Genomic DNA, 25,233 nt, shown 5'->3' with positions numbered 1-25,233 from the left:
ATTCAGTAACTAAAAATAGTTCCAATTTACTCTTTTTTACAATCTAGTGTTTTTTTTCTATATATGATTAACTATCATCAAATTTCACTCAACATTTATTTCATCTACGTAAAATAATTCACTTAATACTTCATATCACTATTTAATTCACCTATTTATATTTTTCACTTATTACAATTTAGTTTTTGTTTTATAAAATTAATCACTTACACATATTTTCAATTTACCATATTAATACACAACACTTTCAAATACATTTTAAGTTCTAATGTATCATATAAATATTACTAAAATAAATTATCATATTTTTCATTTAGGGTTTAAATCATACAAGGTAAAAATTCTTAATATACTTACAACAAAATACTTAGATGGATGTTTCTTCTTCTTCCTTTATTCCTTTGCAACTCCCTTGCCTTTATCCCCAATTTGTTCTTCACTTTTCTTCTCTTTCTCTTCAATAACATAATACACATGCATAGCATTCAATATCAAAACAATAATCACATACTATTTTTGTTGGCACCATTTTTTGATAAACGGGGTCGACTTGAATTTTAAAAATGAAAACGAAAATGGGAGTCGCCACCAATCCTTTTTGATAAGGTGTGATCGGGCCACCTTGAAAAGTAGTTGTTTTTAATAAACAATTTAATTTTATTAAAACAACGATTTTGGTCCACGAAGTTCAGAAAAATGGGTTCGGGAGTCGGTTACGTACGATGAAGGATTAGCACCCTCGTAACGCCCAAAATTGGTACCTAGTTGATTAATTAAAGTCTTAGTGTCGAAGATTGGAAAAATTTAAAGAGATTTAAAATACAATCCTTTATTGAAATGTTAAAAATTTTCGGGAAAAGAGCATATTTCACGTTGCTCGAGAACGAGAATTATATCCAGTAAGTTAGGACACAATGTCTTGAATTCCCGATGTGCGAATGAACGCCATAATTTACTTATTTAAAAGATATTTAGCTATCTTGGATTTTAAAAAAAAAAAGATCATGCCCAATAAGTTAGGACACGATCTTTTCTTAAGATCGTTTAAAACTTGAGAGAAAAAAAAAGGATCATGCCCAGTAAGTTTGGACACGATTTCTTCTTAATTCCCAGGGTCGTTTAAAACGTGAGTTTGAAAAGATTCGTGTATTTAGATTTATTGTGAAAATCGAAACCCAGTAAGTTAGGGTACGACCTTTACGAATCTAAACACGAGATTTTGCTTATTCAAAAATCAAAATTTATGTATTAAATAAAATTAATCTAACACGAAATAGTAGAAAAAATACGATGTTAACACTCGTAACAAAACAATAATGAATACGATGATGCAAATGATAAAAAGCAAATCAATTATACCATAACAAGTGAATAGATGAATAATTAGGACAATCTTTTAAAATAATAATAAACATATGCACAAATAAACAAATAAACATCGAGTAAAACAAAACAACAAAAAATAAATAAAATAAAATAAAAAATAAAAAAGGTGTGTATATATATATATTAAAATTATAAAGTCTAACAAGTATATATAAATTATGAAATATATGTACATACATGTATTATAAAATTTATATATGTATATGTATATTTTAAGATTACAAAATATATAAAGAGAATATGTATGTATACTTAAAATTCTTAAATATAAAAGATATCTATGTATATATATGAGTTATAAATAGAAGAATATATACATGTAGATATATATATTATAGAAATGCATATATGCATATATAACAAAGTTTGAAATAAAAGGGACATAAATACATAAATAATAATAGTATCAATATAATAAGACAAATATTTTTTATATTTACATAAATAATAATATAATAACAATAACAAATGATAATAATAACCATAATAATATCAAATTTACTAATATTATTAATAAAATAGCTAAAATAATAAAACAAACAGGCTAAATCGAATTTTGAGACAAAATTCGGGGTTTAAAATGCAAATAAACGAAAAAAGGGTCCCAGGGACCAAAGTATAATGCGCTCAAAAGGGCAGAGGGTCGATTTGGAAAATATCCCAAGCCTTATGCATAGCGTTTTGGCGTAGACTGAAATGAAACACGCGAAAAATTACACTGCTAAATTTAAGAAAATAAGAGGGACCACATTGCACGACAGCGCGAAAGCGGAAGGACTTGGCGCATAAATATCCCTCTTTAAGAAAACACGCGGATCCTCCCCCAAGGGTCGGGTCACTGCGCGGGTTAGGGCCAAAACGGTGTCGTTTTGGCACCTGACCTTGAATAGCAAAACGGCGCCGTTTAATATTTTTTTTTAAAAAAAATTTGCTTTCTCAGTGTTTTCTAAAAAAAAACTTCAGAAAAAGAAATACCCTCTCCACTCCCCTTTCTCAGGCCGAATGGGCTACCATCAGCCCCGCCGTGGGCGGTGGTTTGAGGCATAACAAACGGTTTTTTTAAACCCTGCTTCAGGGACCAGCCGAGGGCCAAGCCTTCATGGGCCTAGGGCTGTAGGAAGAAAACCCCAAGCGCCACCTTTCCCGTCCGATTTCGGTGACCTGAAGGAGGACTCCGGCAACGACACTGGTGGGGTGATTCAGGTATGTTTTCCTTTCCCTTTTTACTCTATTTATTTCGTATGTAAAAAAATAAAAAAATGAAAAAATGGACTGAGAGAAAAAGCCAATCGGAAAATGTAAAAGGAATCACCTTTAAAACCGTTTTCTTTTTTTTTTTCTTGAATGTTCGTGGAAAAAAAAAGAAAAAAAGACCCCCATTACAGTGATGGGATTTGGCTTTTATTGCCAACACTGAACTATTTCTACTATTTTCCTTGCGTGCTTCTGTTGTTTGCGTGTTTTGCAGGTGACGGTGCAAGTAGGGTACGGCGACGTGACCGTGGCAGTAGCAGACACGCGGCGGTGGCGGCTGACAAGTCAAGGGTCAGAAGACCCTAGGTGCGGCGCACCTAGGGTTAGGGTGGTTGCTTTGTTTCTTCTGAAAATGGGCTAGGGTATTTTGGGTATTGGGCTTTAGATTTTGGGCTTGAGGTAGTTAGGCCTCGGGTTTGGGTTAGTAATTGGGTTACTTTGGTTGGGCCATGGGTTAAAATTTTGTAAATGGACAGGGACTGTTTAATAATTTGGGTTTATTTTTTGGGCCGGGCAGAATCTGGGCTTTACAGCTGCCTCGCTTTGCTCATTATCGTGTAACAAAAATAGAGCAAAGACTAAGAAGGACCAATTTTGCCCGGTCTCGCTGATGTTTAACTTCTTCTGGTGCTTCTCTTCCTCAAGTAGCCTCCTTCCGATCGATTGTTCCTTGTTACTTCGGTCCACTCTACTGCCACTTCAGAGAGATATGACTTGTAGCTTCAATCCACTCTGCTGCAACTTCAGGGGGACGAAATTCGTGATTTTAGCCTGCTCCACTGCACCATCAGGGAGATAAGGTTTGTTGCTTCAACCTGCTTTGCTGCGACGCAACTTCAAAGGTAAGATTTGCTATCTTCAGTCTGCTCCACTGCAACTTCAAGGAGATAAGAATTGTATCTTCAACTTCCCCTACTGCAACTTCATAGGGATAAGGTTTGCTATTTCAACCTGCTGTACTGCAACTTCAGAGAGATAAAGTTTGATATGATTTGCTCTACTGCAACTTTAGAGATATGAGATCTGTTATGGTAGATTTAATCTGTTCCACTGCAACTTCAGGGAAATAATATTTGCTATCTTTAATCTGCTCCACTGCAACTTCAGGGAGATAGGATCCATCATTTTAATCCGCTCCACTGCAACTTTAGGGAGGTAGGATTCGTAACTTCAATCTGCTCTACTACAACTTCAGGGAGATAAGACTTGTATCTTCAACTTGCCCCACTGCAACTTCATAGGGATAAGGTTTACTATTTCAACCTGTTCTACTGCAACTTTAGAGAGATGAGATCTGTTATGGTAGATTTAATTTGTTCCATTGCAACTTCAAGGAAATAAGATTTGCTATCTTTAATCTGCTCCACTACAACTTCAGGGAGATAGGATCCATCATTTTAATCCGCTCCACTGTAACTTCAAGGAGGTAGGATTAGTAACTTCAATCTGCTCCACTGCAACTTCAGGGAGATAAGACTTGTATCTTCAACTTGCCCTACTGCAACTTCATGGGGATAAGGGTTGCTATTTCAACCGGCTCTACTGCAACTTTAGAGAGATGAGATATGTTATGGTAGATTTAATCTGTTCCACTACAACTTCAGGGAAACAAGATTTGCGATCTTTAATCTACTCCACTACAACTTCAGGGAGATAGGATTTGTGGTGATTCGATCTGTTTTCTGGGGAACATGACCTGTATAATGAACCTAATTATGCATAATGATAAGGTTGCCATGATAAAAAATGAATCAAATGCTCCTAACTAAACGTGTATGAATGATGTTTACACGAATGCAGAATGTTATTTTTTCGAGAATGATCTCTCTTTAACGCTTAGGTTGTCGTTGCTCGAAGTTTATTAAGGTTTTATCACTGACGTGCTATAATGCCTTCTGGCTGGCATCTCCAAAGAAACACTTAATCAGATTGCCCTCACTGTAAACTTCAAAGTTCAATCTACTAGGATGCAAAAAGTTGTACCATCATTCTCCCATTATAACCCAAGGGTAAAACAATATGGCTTTTTCTCAATCCTCTCCTATCACAATTCAAGGATACAGAATGTGAAGCTCTTTGATCGTACATGATTCCCAGGGTGTCGTACCAAATGTTTAAGCACAATTGTAGCTCATTCTCTTCTGAGAAACCTCTCCTTATCACTCGGTGATCATTGCTTGTTTGTTCATTAAAGTCTTATCACCGACACAACATTTTGTTCAATCAATGTTTTTGGCAACAAAAATCCAAAGGGATAGTCTTAGTTTAGACTTTTCCTTCTTAGATATTTCAAACTTTAAACTAGGTGTGTTCCAAACAATAGTCCTCTTTCAAGTTTCTATATTATTTAGAAACTTCTAAAGTAATATGCAAAACTTCCCTTGTGAAAGTATTCAATCCATTAATCGTTATTTCAATAAAAAACTTTTGAAAAAGATTGTCACAATGGACAAGATGAGATTTTATGGAGAACAAAGCTCGAGATGAATGAGTTAATAAGGATAGAAAATTTTGCTAATATACGAAATGAGATGAAAAAGATTATTATAATGGACAAAATGAAATTTTATTTAGAGCAAAGCTCGAGATGAATAAATTAATCAGGATAACAAATTTTGCTAAGATTAAAAAAATGAATAAGATAAAAACAGGTGCCCCGGATATCGCAGCATGAGTTTCTCTAAACAAACTTCTTGAGACCTTTCTAAGTTTGACATGTGTTTAGGAGATCTATAGTACTCTGTCGATGCCCCAATATGTCACTTTCCCATTCCTGTTGAATCAGGTATAGCAAGATCACCACGTGCCCCTATCTAAGCAAAATTTGAGCTACTCTGATCACCTCACGTCCCATTCTGATTAAAATTTGGGCCGCCCATTTTGGGTTTTCAACTCAAATCCCCTTTGGTCTCAAAGCGCCCTTTGCGGGTTTTCACTTTGGCCTCTCCTTTTTTTGTAATTTTTATATCTTTTTTTTCAAAGCGCCCTTTGCGGGTTTTCATTTTGGTCATTTCCTTTCTTCAGGTGAAGTATTTCTTAACTGAGTCCGAGTTTACAGGGTTTGGCAGGCTTTTACCATCCATCTCACTCAAGATCAAAGCTCCTCCAGAAAAGACCTTTTTTACAACATAAGGTCATTCCCAATTTGGCATCCATTTTCCTTTAAAATCTTTTTGTAGAGGAAGAAACTTTTTCAACACCAGGTCCCCTTCATAAAATTCCCTTGGACGAACCTTTTTGTTGTAGGCTCGCATAATTCATTTTTGGTAAATCTGACCGTGATGAATAGCTTTTAACCTCTGTTCTTCTATTAGGTTCAGTTGATCATATTGAGATTGAATCCATTCAGCCTCATCTAACCTTAGCTCAGCTAACACCCAGAGGGAAGTGATCTCAACTTCAATGGGTAACACTGCCTCCATCCGATAAACTAGAGAAAAATGTGTTGCCCCAATTCTAATAGGCGTTCGATATACAAGAAGAGCGAAAGGTAATTTCTCATGCCAGTCCTTATAAGTTTCAGTCATTTTCCCTACAATTCTTTTGATGTTTTTGTTAGCTGCTTCCACGACACCATTCATTTTGGGGCGATACGGTGACGAATTATGGTGCCTGATATTGAACCGACTACAAACTTCTGCTATTAAGCTGTTGTTCAAATTCAGCGCATTGTTAGATGTAATTCTTCTAGGCATCCTTTATCAACATACAATTTCTTTTTTCAAAAACTTGCTAACTGTTGACTTCGTGACGTTAGCATATGAAGCAACTTCCACCCATTTAGTGAAATAGTCAATAACCATAAATATGAAACGATGCCCATTAGAAGCCTTTGGTGATATTGGCCCGATGACATCTATTCCCCACATGGAGAAAGGCCATGGAGAAGTTATAACATGAAGAGGTGGATGAGGTGCATGGATTTTTTCACCATAAATTTTGCATTTATGGAACTTTTTGGCATAATTAATGCAATCTCCTTCGATAGTGGACAAATAGTACCCAAATCTCATAATCTATCTGGCTATCGTGAAGCCATTGGCATGCATTCCACAGATACCTTCGTGATTTCTTCCAAAATTTTCTTAGCCTCTGCAGCATCCACGCATCTCAACAATACTTGATCCTTTCCCATTTTATACAAAATCTCTCCATTTAGGACATAATCAATGACTAGTCTCCTCAATGTCCTCTTATCATTTTCCGTCACCTGGTCGGGGTATTCATGATTCTTTACATATCGCAATATGTATTGGTACTATGGATGGTCATCATTTTCCTCTTCCTCAATACTGTAGCAAGGAGCTGGAGTCTCATAAATGTTTATTTGAATAGGCTTCATGCCTTCTGATTTGTTCACTTTGATCATAGAGACTAGAGTGGCTAAAGCATCAGCCATCTGATTTTCGTCTCGTGGGAGATAATAAAAAGTGATACTGTCCAACTCCTCAATTAATTCCAGAACCAACTTTCGATAGTGGATTAACTTTGGGTCTCTCGTTTCCCATTCTTCTTTGAGCTGGTATATTACCAATGCAGAGTCTCCGTATACCTCTAGTATCTTAATTTTTCGCTCTATGGCTGCCCGTATGCCCATAATGCAAGCTTCATATTCAGCCATGTTATTGGTGCAATCAAAATCCAATTTGCTGGTAAAAGGATAATGATCTCCATTAGGGGACATAAGGACTGCCCCAATTCCATTGCCTACAACAATCGAAGCTCCGTCAAAGTTTAGCTTCCAAGGGTGATTTTCGTGGGAATCCTCTTCAGTGGTTGCCACATACATCAAGTCTTCTTTCGGGAAATCAAAATTCAGAGGTTCATAGTCTTCTAAAGCTCTGTTGGCCAAAAATTCTGCTATCGCGCTCCCTTTGACAGCCTTTTGATTTACGTAGACTATATCAAACTCGAAGAGTAGGATCTGCCACCTAGCCATCCTCTCATTCAACGCATTTGACTCTATTATATACTTTAGAGGGTCTAACTTTGAAATTAACTAAGTCGTATGATAGAGCATGTATTGCCCCAATCTCTGTGTTGTCCAGGTCAAGGCACAACATAATTTTTTAATGGGCGAATATCACATTTCACAGTTAGTAAATTTCTTACTAAGATAATAGATCACCTTCTCCTTTTTCCCGTCTCATCATGTTGACCTAGCACACATCCAATGGAGTTGTCGAACACCGTTAAATACAAGATCTGTGGTTTATCTGGCCTAGGCGGCGACAACACTGGAGAATTGGACAAGTATTGTTTTATCTTGTCAAAAGCCTCCTAGCATTCTTCATTCCACACATCTGGATTATGTTTCTTCAGAAGACGAAATATAGGGTCACATTTCTCGATCAATTACGAAATGAACCGAGCAATATAATTCAGCCTTTCTAAGAAACCTCAAACTTCTTTCTGAGTACGTGGTGGAGGCAAATCTCAAATTGCTCTGACTTTGTCTGGGTCGATTTCGATCCCTTTTTCACTGACTACAAACCCAAAAGCTTTCCTGACTTAGCTCCAAAGATACATTTGGCTGGATTGAATTTGAGTTGGAACTTTCTTAATCTTAAGAATAACTTTCTTAAGACTTGCACATGTTCTCTTTCCATCTGGGATTTTGCGATCATGTCGTCAACATATACTTCAATTTCCTTATGCATCATATCGTGGAAGAGGGTCACCATGGCTCTCCGGTATGTGGCTCACGCATTTTTCAACCCGAATGACATCACTTTATAACAGAAAGTTCCCCATAGGGTTACGAAAGTGGTTTTCCTCAAATCTTCAGGATGCATCATAATTTAGTTATATCCCAAGAAACCGTCCATGAAGGAAAATAATGAGTGCTCTGCCGTGTTGTCCACCAGGGTGTCGATGTGAGGCAGGGGAAAATTATCTTTCGGGCTAGCCTTATTTAAATCTCTATAATCTACACATATTCATACCTTCCCATCTTTCTTAGGGACGTGTACAATATTGGCTACCTATTCCGAGTATTTGACCACTTGTAGGAACCCAGCATTAAATTGTTTTTGAACCTCCTCTTTTATTTTTAGTACAACATCAGGCCTCATCCTCCGGAGTTTTTGCTGAACTGACTTGCAATCCTCATTTATAGGAAGTCGGTGAACTACAATGTCGGTATTTAATCTAGGAATATCCTGGTATGACCATGCGAAGATATCTTTGAACTCTCAAAGCAACTTAATGAAGTCTTGTTTCGCTTTTTCAGCTATGCATGTTCCAATCTTCAGCACATTTCCTTCCTCTAGGGTCACAATCTCCACCTTCTCCTTGTGAGGTAAGATTTGTTTCTTCTCCTGCTCTACCATCCACAACAAGTCCGGAGATAGGTTACAATCTATGTTATCTTCAAAGTTAAGCGATCCCTCTAAACACATATCCCGTTCAAAATGATTTTTCGAGTACATAGTAGAGTCACTCATATCATTAATATCTGAGGACCTGTTATAGGTACCAAAGAATATACAAATAATGTATGAATTTAAGAATACTTATTTATGTGGTATGATCATGAATTAATGAAAGAATGATTTGGAAAAAAAAAATTCAAGAGAATGAAAGAATCCAAAATGATTATTCGTGCAAAAATAATGAAAGAATCTTGAAAGAATATCTGCTCAAAAATAATTGCAAAGATATATTCCATTAAAATAACGATGTTCAGACACATGCCCATCTTACAAAAAGTTCCCATTATCTTTAGGCTAAAACAACGAGCATGTTTTAAATATTACTCTGAGAAAGCTCTAAAAACTTCAAGTATTTCTTCTGCAGTCCAATTATTTAGAACACTCCCAAGTTCATAGGGACGGATATTTAACATAATCCCCTCTTTACTTGTATCTTCATGTACGATATTGATGCCCTCTTTTATTGGCACACTTCTCTCAAGATGAATGATTCTCTCTGATACAAAGGTTTTGGATATGTGGGGAATTATCATTGGTTCCCATTTAATTTCCTCTCCACTTAGGCGTGCCCTTCTACTTTCTTGCCTTTTTTTCTAGTTCTTTCCTTCTCTGCTATATGTCTGGCTTCTGTCCTAAGCCAAAGCGATCTTGTTTTTCCTTCAGCATTGGGGCCTCAATTCTTCCTTAGAGACACCTCCCTAATCCTCTTCCGGGTAAAGCTCCTTTTCCCACCAAAAATTGTATCCCCATCTTCTTAGTCTTGGATATTTTCGGTATTAGAATTTTACTCTCCTCAGAAATAAATGTTGCGTTTACAAACTCCAAAGATCGAAATGAGCATTCAACTGTTTCATCATTAATTTCCATGTATGACGCATCATTAGCTATAGCTGCTATGATTTCTTCTTCGGCGTTTATTGTCACCAGCCGACCTTCTGACACCAACTTCAGCTTCTGATGTAACGATGATGGTACAGCCCCCGCCGAATGTATCCATGGCCTTCCTAATAGGCAATTATAGGAGGACTTGATATCCATTACGAGAAAGTCCACCTCGTAAATAGTTGGGCCAATCAATAAGGGTATTTCGATTCTTCCCATGACATTTCTTTTTGTGCCATCGAATGCCCTCACTATATTTTGGCATGTCTTCATATGCGAACTATCCACAGACAGCTTGTTAAGTATGGATAGGGGCAATACATTCAATGCTAACCCGTTATCTATCAAAACTCCTAGCAAAGTATACTCCTTGCATCGAGTGGTAATATGCAAAGCTTTAGTGGACCCCATGCCTCTAGGTGGTATTTCATCATCGTTAAAGAAGATAAAATTATTGGCACTTATGTTGTTGACCAGCTGATCTAATTTGTTGGCAGAGATGTCATTGGCCACATAAGTCTCGTTCAGCACTTTCATCAACGCCCTTCGATGTACCTCTGAACTTAAAAGCAAGGCTAGCACGGATATGCTAACTGATTGTTTATGCAGTTGCTCCACAACACTATATTCAATGTGTTTCAAGAATTTGAGGAATTTCTTGGCTTCTTCCTCTTTCACTGGCTCAATAATATGTAACACAGGCTCGATTATTTTTTCCTTTTTTTGTCCCGTTACTATAGCGTTTCCCTTTGCCGGCTCGGCTGAAGGACTTATCAAGTCATAGCGCTTTCCATTACGCGTATAAGAACCCATGCCCTGATCCTCATTGACAGTACTGGCTGAAATTTCCTTTCCTTGGACAGTTGTGTTGCACTCATAGTTCCATAGGACTTTCTTGTTAACTTTGTAAGGGAAGGCTGCGGGATTCTTAATTATTATCTTTGGTGTTACTGGTACTCCCGCCCCATTCTTTCTTGGCTGCGAGATAATGACTACAAGATAGCTTATTTTTGAAACCCTGCCGTTGGTTCCGACGAGCATATGCTTCCTCATTCCTCGACTTCTTCATAGAACACCCCTTCCTTATCGTCCATCATGCTTTGAACTAAGGCTCTGAATTCTGTACATTCCTAGATCTCTTGCCCTTCTTCGTGATGGAATTCTCAATAATTTCTCGTCTCCCTGCATCTCTCCTCTAAATTCGAACTGATTAACCTCTTTTCCACCATTTTCTTCCAAACCCATTTCAAATGGGTTCTTACTTTCGCAATATCTGCCTTGATTTTCCTCTCCATGTTCCCACTTATCATGTTTACCCCTTTATCAGCATGGTTAGGTAATGGATTTTCCACACTAGGTGAATCATGGAACTTGACAACACCCATACTGATGAGCCTTTCAACCATCTTTTTAAAGACAGTGCAATTTTCTATTGAATGCCCCGTAATCCTCGCATGATAGTCGCATTGTGTATTAGCGTCGTACCATTTAGAGTACGGAGGTTGAAAGGGCTTTAAGTAGAAAGGAGAGATAATATGTGCATCAAACAAGCTTTTATACAACTTCTTGTATGGTACCGGAATTGGCGTGTACTGAGGCTTTTCCGTGTTCTGTCTTATGCCAAATTCCTGTCTTGATGAACCTTGTTGATTACTAGCCACCTTTTCTGGTTGGTTCACCGTAATCGATTTCGAGTAACCCTTATTATAGGTGCTGATGTTGTTCACATGTTTCTCCTTTTTCCTTGGAGATGTCCTTCGGTTACCTTCTCCAGCATCGATCTTCTCTCTCCTTATGGCGTTTTCAATCATTTGTCCATTCATGACTACGTTAGAGAAGCTTTTCGTGGCACTTCCCAACATATGATTGATAAATAGTGCCTTCAGTGTGTTAATGAAGAGTATTTTCATATCTCTTTCTAGAAGCAGTGGCTGAACTTGAATGGCAACCTCCCTCCATCTCTGTGCGTATTGCCTGAAACTTTCGTTGGGATTTTTCTCCATATTTTGCAGGGTAATGCTTGTGCTAAGTCCCTCCATGAACTAATCTTGGTACGACTTAATTGATTGTACCACTTAAATGTTGCCTCTGTGAGGCTATCTTGAAAGCAATGTATAAGTAGTTGGTCGTTGTTAACGTATCCAGTCATACGCCTACAAAACATGGAAATATGAGCTTCAGGGCAACTGGTCCCATTGTATTTTTTAAATTCTGACATTTTGAACTCGTGGGGAATGTAATGGCCCAAATTTGAGGTTATCGGAACAGTGGTTTCAGGACCACAAATCCGATGAGAAAAATTTTATTTTTCTTATATTTTTATGGTCTACAATTTCACAAAATGATTTCGTGAAAATTTCGTTCGAAAATTTCGACGTTTGGGCACTCAATTTAGTCAAAAGGACTAAATTGTAAAAGTGCAAAAGTTGAGTTCTACATGTTAGATGTGTCCAATTGTTATGAAACTTTAAATTGGAGGTCCTTATATGGTAATTATACCATTGGTAACTTGGTAGACAAAATGGACATGAGATAAGTGAAATAGAAAATTTTTAAGTTAGGGGCAATTTGGTAATCTAGTAATTAAAATGAATTAAAAGGAAAAAGATGACAAATTATGCTCATCTTCTTCATATGAACGAAATCAGCAAGGGGGGAAGCCATAGTTAGGGTTTTCAAGCTTCCAAGCTCCATAGTAAGTGATCCCAAGCCCCGGTTTTAATGTTCTTTACGTTTTTGAGATCCCGGTAGCTTACTTTAGCTTATTCTAGCAATAATTTAACCTAGGGTTTATATTTGGAAAAATACCCATAGGTGAAAAGTGTTTATTTTGATGTTTTATGATAGAATATGAAGCTAGAAATTATGTTAAACAACTTTTGCTAAGCGGTTTTAAGTGAAAAGCAGTAAAACGACATAATCGGTAAAAATACCTAATGTTCATAAGTACATGTTAGAGTGGGAATTTGATGTTGCCATAGAAGGGAAAAATGTTCAGAATGTTATAAAACATAAGAATAAGAGATGAAGTTTAATTTCCGAGCCTTGGGGAAAAAATGTAATTATGTAAAAGTTTAGGGGCAAAATTGTAATTTTGAAAAAGTTAGAGTCGAGGGCTGTTTTGATGAATGTGATTATTAAATAAGTTAAATTTACTATTTTAGATCAAGAAGTACGAAACTCGAGGTTAGACAAAGGGAAGAATAAAGTTGAAGGCTAAGTTGGTGAATTTGGCTATAATTGGTACCGAGGTAAGTTTACGGTAAATAAATGCAATATTTCAATATTTATTATCAATGCTGTTATTTTCCAGCAACTATGAATTTATTTTATGAATTTATTTGATGATGATCTAAGCATGAAATGATAGAAATTAAAATTAAAAGTCCCGTTGATACATAAGGATGGTCTTGGATACGAATGTCATGACATTTGGGTAAAGAGGTCCCATGTAAGACCATGTGCAGGACATGGCATTGGCACCGAGATGAGAGGTCCCATGTAAGACCATGTGCAGGACATGGCATTGGCACCGAGATGAGAGGTCCCATGTAAGACCATGTCGGGACATGGCGTTGTACCGAGATGAGAGGTCCCAGTAAGACCATGTCAGGACATGGCATGGGCACCGATATGAGAACATCCCATGTAAGACCATGTGGGACATGGCTTTGGCATGTTATTATCGAAGAGACCGAGTATCCTTATTATTCCAATGTAGCTCAACGGGCTTGTAAACGAATTATGTTCATGAAAGTTCGGTTTAAAGCGTAAATGGCAAGCTCGGGTAAGTTATAAGAGTTAAGAACTTATTATACTATCAATTGATGTTCAACGATGCAGCAAGAGTTGAGTAAGTTATGCACACAAGTATTCTAAGTAAACAAGTAAGAGAACTAGTATGAGATTAACTAAAGAGTAAACTAGAGATATAGACATTGAGTTTAATTATTTAAGTTAAATATTGTTATTTATTTGCTAGTAAACTTACTAAGCTTTATGCTTACTTCTTTTATTTCTCTTTCTCTTATAGTATTGCAAAGCTACTTCAAGGATCCTAAAGAAGTCGGAGATCGTCCACACTATCAACTACAAGCGCTTTCGGTATTTTATATCGAAACACGTTTGAGTTATGGCATGTATAGGGATTTAGTTATTTTGTATGTTTGTAATGATGATTTTGCTAATGAGTGATGTGTAAGTATTTGATGATGTATGGTCATTAAAATGGTTAAGGATGAAGGTGTTTGTTGTTATGAAAGATTAGGTGATAAATTATGCATGGAAATCATGAAAGGATAAAATTTTGCAAAGAAACAGAATTCAGGCAGCACAGTGACGTGAATTTGAAAAATCACCCAAGATAGTATAAAATGAATTAGAGGGTTAATGATATATGGAATTAAATCTTGTTGAGTCTATTTTCATAGAAAAATAACGGTGTAGCAAAAGGAAATTTATATTTTAAGATATGTGAATTTTAGTAAGATAGGGTCAGAACTGTTTTGGAGTCCCCTGTTCTGAGTTTAGAAAATAATTACAAATTGTACAAAAATGGTTATGAGTTGAAATTTACATGCTTAGATTCCTTAATGAGTCTATTTTCTGTATAAACAAGTAAGAACTTCATATGAAAATCCTACAGTGAGAAAACTTATTTTTAGTAACAAGAGGTCAGAATAGTCGAATGGTGAAACAGGGAGACTTTAATTAATAAACTGTACTAATTGGCTGAACCAAAATTCTAAAAATTTTATGGTGAGTAGATATATGAGTCTAGTTTCAGGAAAATTTACGGAATTAAATTTCGAGTTCTGTAGCTCAAGTTATAATTAATTTAGTAACTGCTGTGCGATTGGACAGATTTGCTGTAAATAGTGAAATAAATTTTCAAACCTAGTTTTATGCTCAATTGGTAAGATAAGCTAAGTAATGCCTCGTGCTCGACTCGGAAACGGTCTCGGGTAAGGGTGTTACATTTTATTGGTATCGAGCAGGTTTAGTCGATTCTCGGAAATATGCAGTATGAATAAGAGTCTACCTATACATGCCATACTTATATATTTTGATAGTGTGACGACTCTCAGCGATTTTAAAATGTTTTCTTTTATAGTTATGGATCCTGAACGAGCTAGTACATATGAAGTAGAGAGTAATCGCCTATTCTCATGAAGGGGCGGTGCCATCAGATGTTAATGTTAGTGAAAGACACGCATCGATAGGCGGGGAGGAGGAGCTAGAAGCCTTCTTCCAAGCCATGGTGATTGGTTTGCCGAGTCTGTTCGCATGCGAATCCGGCTATAAGACCTCCACCCCTCAAGAATCACAGGTTCCCCATGTAGCTTCCCCAACTGCGGTATAGTTATCGAGAGAGACCACTGTTGATAAGATTAGGAAGCAAGGGGTGAAGAATTTCGGGCTACCAAAGATGATGATGCGAAAAGCGAGTCGGCTTGAGAATACCATCGGGGTTTTGAAGAATTATCTTGTACACCGGAAGAATGTATGAAGTGTGTGGTCTCACTTCTCGGAGATTGACTTATCATTGGTGGAAGACTCTCGTGTCTATAGTACCGAGTGAGAGGGTTACTTGGGATTTCTTTCAGGAGGAGTTTCGAAAGAAGTACATCAGCCAGAGATTTATAGATCAGAAAAGGAAAGAGTTTCTTGAGCTAAAACAAGGTAAAATGTCTGTGACTGAATATGAACGCAAATTTGTCAGACTTAGTAAGTATGCTCGGGAATTTGTATCCACTGAAGCTAACATGTGCAAGAGATTTGAAGATGGGCTTAATGATGACATCCGACTATCAGTGGGGGTATTGGAAATCAGAGAGTTTGTTGTTCTGGTAGAAAGAGCTTGTAAAGTAGAAGACTTGTTAAAAGAAAAAGAGAAGAGCAAAGCTGAAGCTGGAGCGCAGGATACAAAGAAGAGGCAAATGAGTAAATCATTTCATCTACATCTAAGAGGCCTAGGGAGCTCTCTAGCGGATCATATTTTCCAGCTAGATATCCTGGCCGAAGCAGGGGTAGAAGATTTGACGGTTCTAGAGCTCAAACCACTACAGTTGCAAGTACTGGCAGTACTCGACCTCCTAGGCCGGAATGTCCTCAATGTGGGAGACGCCACCCCGGAGAGTGTAGAGCGGTGAAAATATTTGTTTCAGATGTGGGCGTCCGATCACTTTATTCGGGATTGTCTGAAATGACTAAAGAGAAGAGATAACGAGTGTGAGATCGAAATGCTCCTACTAGAGGTAGACCGCAGAGAAACCAGAGTGGGAGCGAGTAATAGGAGTGCATCCAGAGATTCAAGAATGAGATCGGATGTTAGAGCACCGCGAGAACATATGCTATTCGTGCTCGTGAAGAGGCATCCTCTCCTGATATAATTACGGTACATTTTCTCTTTATGACACTAATGTTATTGCATTAATTGATCCTGGCTCTACACATTCATATATATGCACGAAACTAGTATTTGTTAAAAATTTGTCTGTTGAACCTACTGAATTTATGGTTAAAGTCTCGAACCCCCTGGGCCAGTTTGTGATAGTGGATAAAGTTTGTAAAAATTGTCCACTAATGGTAAAAGGTATTTGTTTCGGTTGACTTGATGTTATTGCCTTTTGATGAGTTTGATGTGATATTGGGCATGGATTGGTTAACTCAAAGATGATGCAAGAGTAAACTGTAGACAAAAATATGTTGTGTTGAAATGCGAATGGAGAATTACTTTGGGTTAAATCTAATCGACGGAGGGATTATTCGATATAATTTCAGTGATGTCAGCTCAGAGGTGTGTCAGAAAAGGGTATGATATTTATTTGGCGTATGTGTTGGATACTAAAGTATCTGAGTCAAAGATCTGAGCGATGCCGATTGTATGTGAATTTTCTGAGGTGTTTCCAGAGGAATTACCGGGGTTGCCACCAGAAAGAGAAGTGGAATTTTCTATAGATCTGATTCCGGAAACTACCCCAATTTCCATAGCTCCGTATCGTATGGCTCCTATAGAATTAAAAGAGTTAAAGGCACAGTTACAGGAACTTGTTGACAGAGGTTTTGTTCGTCCGAGTCATTCACCTTGGGGTGCTCCAGTTCTGTTTGTGAAAAAGAAAGACGGGTCTTTGAGATTGTGTATTGACTATCGGTAGCTTAATAAGGTAACTATAAAGAATAAGTACCCATTGCCTCGAATTGATGACTTATTTGATCAACTGAAAGGTGCCACAGTATTTTCAAAGATTGATCTCCGATCGGGTTATTACCATTTACGGGTAAAAGAGTAGATGTGCCAAAGACGACTTTTCGAACCGTGTATGGGCATTATGAGTTTCGGTTATGCCGTTTGGGTTGACTAATGCACTGCAGATTCATGGATTTGATGAACCGGATATTCAGACCGTATCTAGATAGGTTTGTAGTAGTTTTTATTGATGACATTTTAGTTTATTCTCGGGATGAAACTGAGCATGCAGAACATTTGAAAATAGTGTTGCAAATTCTGCGTGAAAAGAAACTTTATGCTAAATTCGGTAAATGTGAATTTTGGCTTGAGAGGTAGGTTTTCTCGGACATATTGTATCCGCAGAAGGCATCGGTAGATCCGAGTAAAATTTCAGCTATTGTCAATTGGAGTCCACCAAGAATGTATCCGAAGTTAGAAGTTTCTTGGGTTTAGTGGTTATTATCGGAGATTTGTATGGGGTTTTCTATGATAGCTTCTCCAATGACTCGTTTATTACGAAAGATGTTAAATTTGAATGGATGATAAATGCAAGAAAGTTTTGACCGATTGAAGAAATTGTTGACTAAGCTTTTGTGTTAGTACAGCCTGAATCGGGTAAGGAATTTATTATTTATAGTGATGCATCATTAAATGGTTTGGGTTGTGTCTTGATGCAAGAAGATAAAGTAATAGCCTATGCTTCAAGACAACTTAAGCCACATGAAAGAAACTACCCGGTACATGATCTCGAATTAGCTGCTATTGTATTTGCATTGAAAATATGGCGGCATTATTTGTATGGTGAAAAGTTTCATATTTATCCGATCACAAAAGCTTGAAATATTTGATGACACAGAAAGATTTGAATTTGAGACAACGCAGGTGGCTTGAATTGATAAAGGATTATGATTTGGTTATTGATTACCATCCGGGTAAGGCTAACGTGGTAGCTGATGCTTTGAGCCGAAAATCTCTATTTGCTTTACGAGCTATGAATGCCCGGTTGTCACTGACTGATGATGGTTCAATCATAGCTGAAACGAAGGCTAAATCGATGTTTCGTCAACAAATATGTGAGGCTCAGAAAAATGATGAAAAGTTACATGCTAAACGGGCACATTATGAGTCCGGTAATGATTCAGAATTTCAGACTGGGACTGATGGTTGTTTATTATTTAGAGGTAGAGTATGTGTCAAGAATTCGAGCTTATCTGTAAGATTCTACACGAGGCCCATAGCGGTACTATGTCGTACATCCGGGAGTAATAAAATGTATAATGACTTGAAAAAGATGTATTGGGGGCCGGGTATGAAACGTGATATCTCTGAGTTTGTATCAAGATGTTTAGTATGTCAGCAGGTTAAAGCTGAACATCAGGTACCTTCGGGGTTGCTTCAACCAATCACTATACCGGAATGGAAATGGGAAAGAGTCACTATGGATTTTGTATCTGGGTTGCCGATGTCTCCAAAGAAGAAAGATGCCATTTGGGTAATTGTCGATCGATTGACAAAGTCCGCGCACTTTATCCCAGTATGTATGGATTATTCTTTAGATAAATTGGCTGAATTGTATATATCTGAGATTGTTAGACTACATGGAGTGCCTGTCTCCATTATATCAAACAGAGATCCCCGATTTACGTCTCGTTTCTGGAACAAATTACAAGAAGCTTTGGGTACTCAGTTGTATTTCAGTACTGCATTTCATCCTCAGACAGATGGCCAATCTGAGCGTGTAATTCAGGTATTGGAAGATATGCTCCGATGTTGCGTATTAGAGTTGCAAGGTAATTAGGAAAGGTATCTACCTTTGATTGAATTTGCTTACAATAACGATTATCGATCTAGTATTAAAATGGCTCCGTATGAAGCTTTGTATGGTAGAAAATGTAGAACACCGTTATATTGGACTGAGCTCAGTGAAAAGAAAATACACGGGTTGATTTGATCCGGAAATAGAAGAAAAAGTAAAGTGATTCGAGATAGTTTAAAGCGACTTCGATCGTCGAAGTCATCGCCGATCTTAAACGAAGGAGATTGAATTTCATGTGGGTGATAAAGTATTCTTAAAAGTGTCTCCTTGGAAGAAAGTTCTCGGTTGATCGAAAGGGTAAATTGAGTCCAAGATTTATCGGACCATATGAGATTATAGAAAGAATTGGACCAGTTGCTTACCGATTGGCTTTACCACCGGAACTCGACAAAATTCATAATGTATTTCATGTATCTATGCTACGATGGTATCGATCAGATCCTTCACATGTTATTACTCCAACTGAAGTAGAAATTCAGACGGATATGACTTATAATGAAGAACCAGGTTAAAGTATTATACGAGAAACAAAGGAGCTTAGAAACAAAAAGGTAATCTGGTGAAAGTGCTATGGCAAAAGCACGGGATTGAGGAAGCAACATGGGAACCGGAAGAGACAATGAGGAAGCAATACCCGAATCTCTTTACTGGTAAGATTTTCGAGGACGAAAATCCTAAAAAGGGGGGGAGAGTTGTAATGGCCCAAATTTGAGGTTATCGGAACAGTGGTTTCGGGACCACAAATCCGATGAGAAAAATTTTATTTTTCTTATATTTTTATGGTCTACAATTTCACAAAATGATTTCGTGAAAATTTCGTTCGAAAATTTCGACGTTTAGCACTCAATTTAGTCAAAAGGACTAAATTGTAAAAGTGCAAAAGTTGAGTTCTACATGTTAGATGTGTCCAATTGTTATGAAACTTTAAATTGGAGGTCCTTATATGGTAATTATACCATTGGTAACTTGGTAGACAAAAATGGACATGAGATAAGTGAAATAGAAAATTTTTAAGTTAGGGGCAATTTGGTAATCTAGTAATTAAAATGAATTAAAAGGGAAAAAGATGACAAATTATGCTCATCTTCTTCATATGAACGAAATCAGCAAGGGGGGAAGCCATAGTTAGGGTTTTCAAGCTTCCAAGCTCCATAGTAAGTGATCCCAAGCCCCGTTTTTAATGTTCTTTACGTTTTTGAGATCCCGGTAGCTTACTTTAGCTTATTCTAGCAATAATTTAACCTAGGGTTTATATTTGGAAAAATACCCATAGGTGAAAAGTGTTTATTTTGATGTTTTATGATAGAATATGAAGCTAGAAATTATGTTAAACAACTTTTACTAAGCGATTTTAAGTGAAAACGAGTAAAACGACATAATCCAGAAAATACCTAATGTTCATAAGTACATGTTAGAGTGGGAATTTGATGTTGCCATAGAAGGAAAAATGTTCAGAATGTTATAAAACATAAGAATAAGAGATGAAGTTTAATTTCCGAGCCTTGGGGAAAAAATGTAATTATGTAAAGTTTAGGGCAAAATTGTAATTTTGAAAAAGTTAGAGTCGAGGGCTGTTTTGATGAATGTGATTATTAAATAAGTTAAATTTACTATTTTAGATCAAGAAGTACGAAACTCGAGGTTAGACAAAGGGAAGAATAAAGTTGAAGGCTAAGTTGGTGAATTTGGCTATAATTGGTACCGAGGTAAGTTTACGGTAAATAAATGCAATATTTCAATATTTATTATCAATGCTGTTATTTTCCAGCAACTATGAATTTATTTTATGAATTTATTTGATGATGATCTAAGCATGAAATGATAGAGAATTAAAATTAAAAAGTCCCGTTGATACATAAGGATGGTATTGGATACGAATGTCATGACATTTGGGTAAAGAGGTCCCATGTAAGACCATGTCGGGACATGGCATTGGCACCGAGATGAGAGGTCCCATGTAAGACCATGTCAGGACATGGCATTGGCACCGAGATGAGAGGTCCCATGTAAGACCATGTCAGGACATGGCGTTGCACCGAGATGAGAGGTCCCAGTAAGACCATGTCCGGGACATGGCATGGGCACCGATATGAGAACATCCATGTAAGACCATGTGGGACATGGCTTTGGCATGTTATTATCGAAGAGACCCGAGTATCCTTATTATTCCAATGTAGCTCAACGGGCTTGTAAACGAATTATGTTCATGAAAGTTCGGTTTAAAGCCTAAATGGCAAGCTCGGGTAAGTTATAAGAGTTAAGAACTTATTATACTATCAATTGATGTTCAACGATGCAGCAAGAGTTGAGTAAGTTATGCACACAAGTATTCTAAGTAAACAAGTAAGAGAACTAGTATGAGATTAACTAAAGAGTAAACTAGAGATATAGACATTGAGTTTAATTATTTAAGTTAAATATTGTTATTTATTTGCTAGTAAACTTACTAAGCTTTATGCTTACTTCTTTTATTTCTCTTTCTCTTATAGTATTGCAAAGCTACTTCAAGGATCCTAAAGAAGTCGGAGATCGTCCACACTATCAACTACAACCTTTCGGTATTTTATATCGAAACACGTTTGAGTTATGGCATGTATAGGGATTTAGTTATTTTGTATGTTTGTAATGATGATTTTGCTAATGAGTGATGTGTAAGTATTTGATGATGTATGGTCATTAAAATGGTTAAGGATGAAGGTGTTTGTTGTTATGAAAGATTAGGTGATAAATTATGCATGGAAATCATGAAAGGATAAAATTTTGCAAAGAAACAGAATTCAGGCAGCACAGTGACGTGAATTTGAAAAATCACCCAAGATAGTATAAAATGAATTAGAGGGTGAATGATATATGGAATTAAAGCTTGTTGAGTCTATTTTCATAGAAAAATAACGGTGTAGCAAAAGAAAATTTATATTTTAAGATATGTGAATTTTAGTAAGATAGGGTCAGAACTGTTTTTGGAGTCCCCTGTTCTGAGTTTAGAAAATAATTACAAATTGTACAAAAATGGTTATGAGTTGAAATTTACATGCTTAGATTCCTTAATGAGTCTATTTTCTGTATAAACAAGTAAGAACTTCATATGAAAATCCTACAGTGAGAAAACTTATTTTTAGTAACAAGAGGTCAGAATAGTCGAATGGTGAAACATGGGAGACTTTAATTAATAAACTGTACTAATTGGCTGAACCAAAAATTCTAAAAATTTTATGGTGAGTAGATATATGAGTCTAGTTTCAGGGAAAATTTACAGAATTAAATTTCGAGTTCTGTAGCTCAAGTTATAATTAATTTAGTAACTGCTGTGCGATTGGACAGATTTGCTGTAAATAGTGAAATAAATTTTCAAACCTAGTTTTTATGCTCCGAATTGGTAAGATAAGCTAAGTAATGCCTCGTGCTCGACTCCGGAAACGGTCTCGGGTAAGGGGTGTTACAGGGAAGTACCAAATCCATGACCAAAATTAAGTCTTTCGCATCAATCCCCTGATAATTCTCAGTAGTTTATATTGCTCTGAATTTTTTTTGAGCCATTTACATATTTCCTCCAGCTGTTTTGGCAATTCTTCTTTTGTTTTCTCTTTCACATCCACTTCGTCGAAATCGGGGATGATAGGATTGGTAGGGTTCTCTCTGAGGTTAGAACCTAATTCGGCTTGGAAGTTCATTGGCATTGAGGTGCCAGCCTGAAACTGCTGAGGCCTAATTGTAACAGAAGACCTACGTGGGTGTACATCAATTTGGGGCTGTACATGTGGAGGAGTAAAGTCTGGAGGGTAGAGGGGTCCATCATTATCTCCTTCTTTAATATTAACCATGGGTTCCTTCCATTTGTCATTTCCCCCAGCTAACAGTTGTGTTAGTTGAGTCATCATGCTCCTTTGGGACTACACCATATTTTCTGCCAAATCTTGCTGAATTTTTTCTAGTCGCTCTTGCATTTGGTCTTGCATCTCTTTTTAAAGCTGTTCAAGTTTTTCTAATCTTTGATCCATGTTCTTCGATTTTGCCCGAGTACCGTAATGGTGTTGGTTTTCCAGGTTAATTGAAATAATTTTATTCAATTAGGATCTTTTAATGATCGTTAATGCATATGATGATATGATGCAATGCATAAAATGAATGCAAAAAGGTGTCAATTCTAATTTAATTTCATTTTGAAAACTTTACTAAAAAAAACTTCTTTACATAAGATGGATTACAGATAAGGCTTAGCCCTAATGCTTAGTACTTTAATCTTCCTAAGTAAGAAAGCTAACTCTTGTCTCCGATCTGATTCCAACTCATATTTCATGCTCAGTGTATCGACTTGCACTGCCAAAGTCTGCAGGTGATCAGCTACCTCTCGAATCTGAACCACAGCTTCTCCTATAATATGATCTCTACTTCTGACTTGGTTCTGCAAGTGGTGCAACTGTTCAATCTGACGATCTTTATTAGCTTCCAGGTACTCGATCCAGATCTCACAATTTTGTAGTGTCATTTCTAACTCTTCTATCCTTTCTTTCATTTCTTTGATCTTATCAAGCTTGTTTTCAATTCCATCACAGAATTCCGATGTCGATGTCGATGGAGAGATCCTTCTAACTCAGTCACTCTTTTCTCTATTTCGCCTTTTTCCTTTTGGTTCTCTGACAAACTCTTCTTTAGAACCTCATTTCGTGTCTAGACCTCTTGGAACTTTCTTTCCCAACTATCGGCCTTATCCTTTTCTTCTTGAATATCTTCACACATTGCTCCGAAGTTTTTCCCAACTCGACAGTTCTCATCGATAAGCCCAGCTTCTTATAATTTGTCTTCAAGCTATCTAAATCCTCATCGGCTTTAGTTTTCCCTTTTCTTAATCTTTCTGCCTCGAGTTTCTGAGCATCCGCATCTAATCTCAAGTTTATCTTTTCTTCTTCCATTTGCTCTATCTTCTTTTCTAGCTCTGCATTTCTTCTTTCAAAATCTTACTTTATGATTTCTAGTTCAGAAAAGACGACTCGTAAATGTTCCTCTATCGACTGACTGTTTTCGTGACTTGGCTCGGGGATATTGTCATTAATTCTTCTAACCCACTATTCATTATACTCAGGAATTATCATTGGGCCCATGGCTAATCTCTTCATTCGACGAGTCTGGTTCCATGCATTAGATATTTCTCAAATTTTCTTTTTATAACCATCACCTTTGTATGAGAATTCACACTCTGCTAGTCCATGAGTTACGGGTATAAATTGTTTTTACCCATACTGCATAAGCACTAGCAACGGGGCATAACCAACAGCTCCCCAAATTCTCAGCAAGGGAACCCAATCAAAGTCACCGCATCGATACAAAATCTCATCTGGAAGCAACCACGGGGCTCTCCATTCGACGTCCTCTTCACGCAGATTCTGTAGAATTTTCATCCACTTCTCATCCGAGATGTCATCCCTCCTCGGTGTAGCTACTATCTCTTACAATGGTGAATAATTTTTAGAGAAGACCCGATACGAAACCTTATCAACCTTCCAGAAGTGACTGTGGAATCATGCGAGTAAAAGCTGCACACATTCGACGAATCTACCTTCACCCGCTCTCTGGTAGGCATTTTACAACCTGAACGTTTCTGCCAAAATCGCTGGGACTGGTGTAACCCTCTTATCAAGTCGACCGAACAAGTTAGTGACTGCCTCATCAATATATCTCAAAGCCTTGGGGAATACAACTAAGCCGTATATGTTCAGAACAAAGACGTCTACCCTCTTCTTCGTATCTGGGTGTGCTAGAATTATATCTTTCAAACTCTTCCAAGGAATGCACTTGCTATCCCCCTTATGTTGGATTCGAGCTGTAACCCACTGCTCACTCATCCCGGTTATGTTCATCAGCCATTTTTTTAAGAAGGTCGGTACATTTACAGCTCTCGAGTAGACTCTATCAACTTAAATTTTCGAACATCGAAGTAAAGCCATGCATTCTTCTACCGTAGGTACCAAGTCGACTTTTTTGAACGTGAAACAACTGTAGGCAGGGTTCCAAAACTGTACGAGAGCCTGAAACAGACACTTGTCTACCTTCATATCTAGCAGATACGGTAAATCCCCATAATTTGAATATAATAGCTGTCTAACCTCCTCGTTTCACTGGTTCTAGATTTTTTCAACTCTTGTAAATAGTTCTTGAGATAAACTAAGACGGGTAAAGTCCCATAATTCTGATACATATCCTTCAGCCAAACTATCACCTTTCTCGTACTGTGT

The 25,233-nt window shown here is 37.2% G+C and overlaps 2 long non-coding RNA genes across 2 annotated transcripts; both read left to right on the top strand.

The window, feature by feature from the left end:
* The first annotated feature begins 12,594 nt into the window (after positions 1–12,594).
* LOC128039651 (uncharacterized) lies at positions 12,595–14,046 on the top strand. Its single transcript, XR_008194101.1, has 3 exons — positions 12,595–12,651; positions 13,121–13,207; positions 13,990–14,046. It is a non-coding gene; the product is annotated as an uncharacterized LOC128039651 (long non-coding RNA).
* Positions 14,047–19,948: 5,902 nt separating this feature from the next.
* Positions 19,949–21,549, top strand: LOC128039650 (uncharacterized). The gene is made up of 3 exons (XR_008194099.1): positions 19,949–20,157; positions 20,623–20,709; positions 21,493–21,549. It is a non-coding gene; the product is annotated as an uncharacterized LOC128039650 (long non-coding RNA).
* Positions 21,550–25,233: the final 3,684 nt, after the last annotated feature.

Source organism: Gossypium raimondii, chromosome 3 (genome assembly GCF_025698545.1).
Source record: "Gossypium raimondii isolate GPD5lz chromosome 3, ASM2569854v1, whole genome shotgun sequence".
In the NCBI taxonomy this organism is placed as follows: domain Eukaryota; kingdom Viridiplantae; phylum Streptophyta; class Magnoliopsida; order Malvales; family Malvaceae; genus Gossypium; species Gossypium raimondii.
This window is presented reverse-complemented; position numbering and strand designations above follow the sequence as displayed.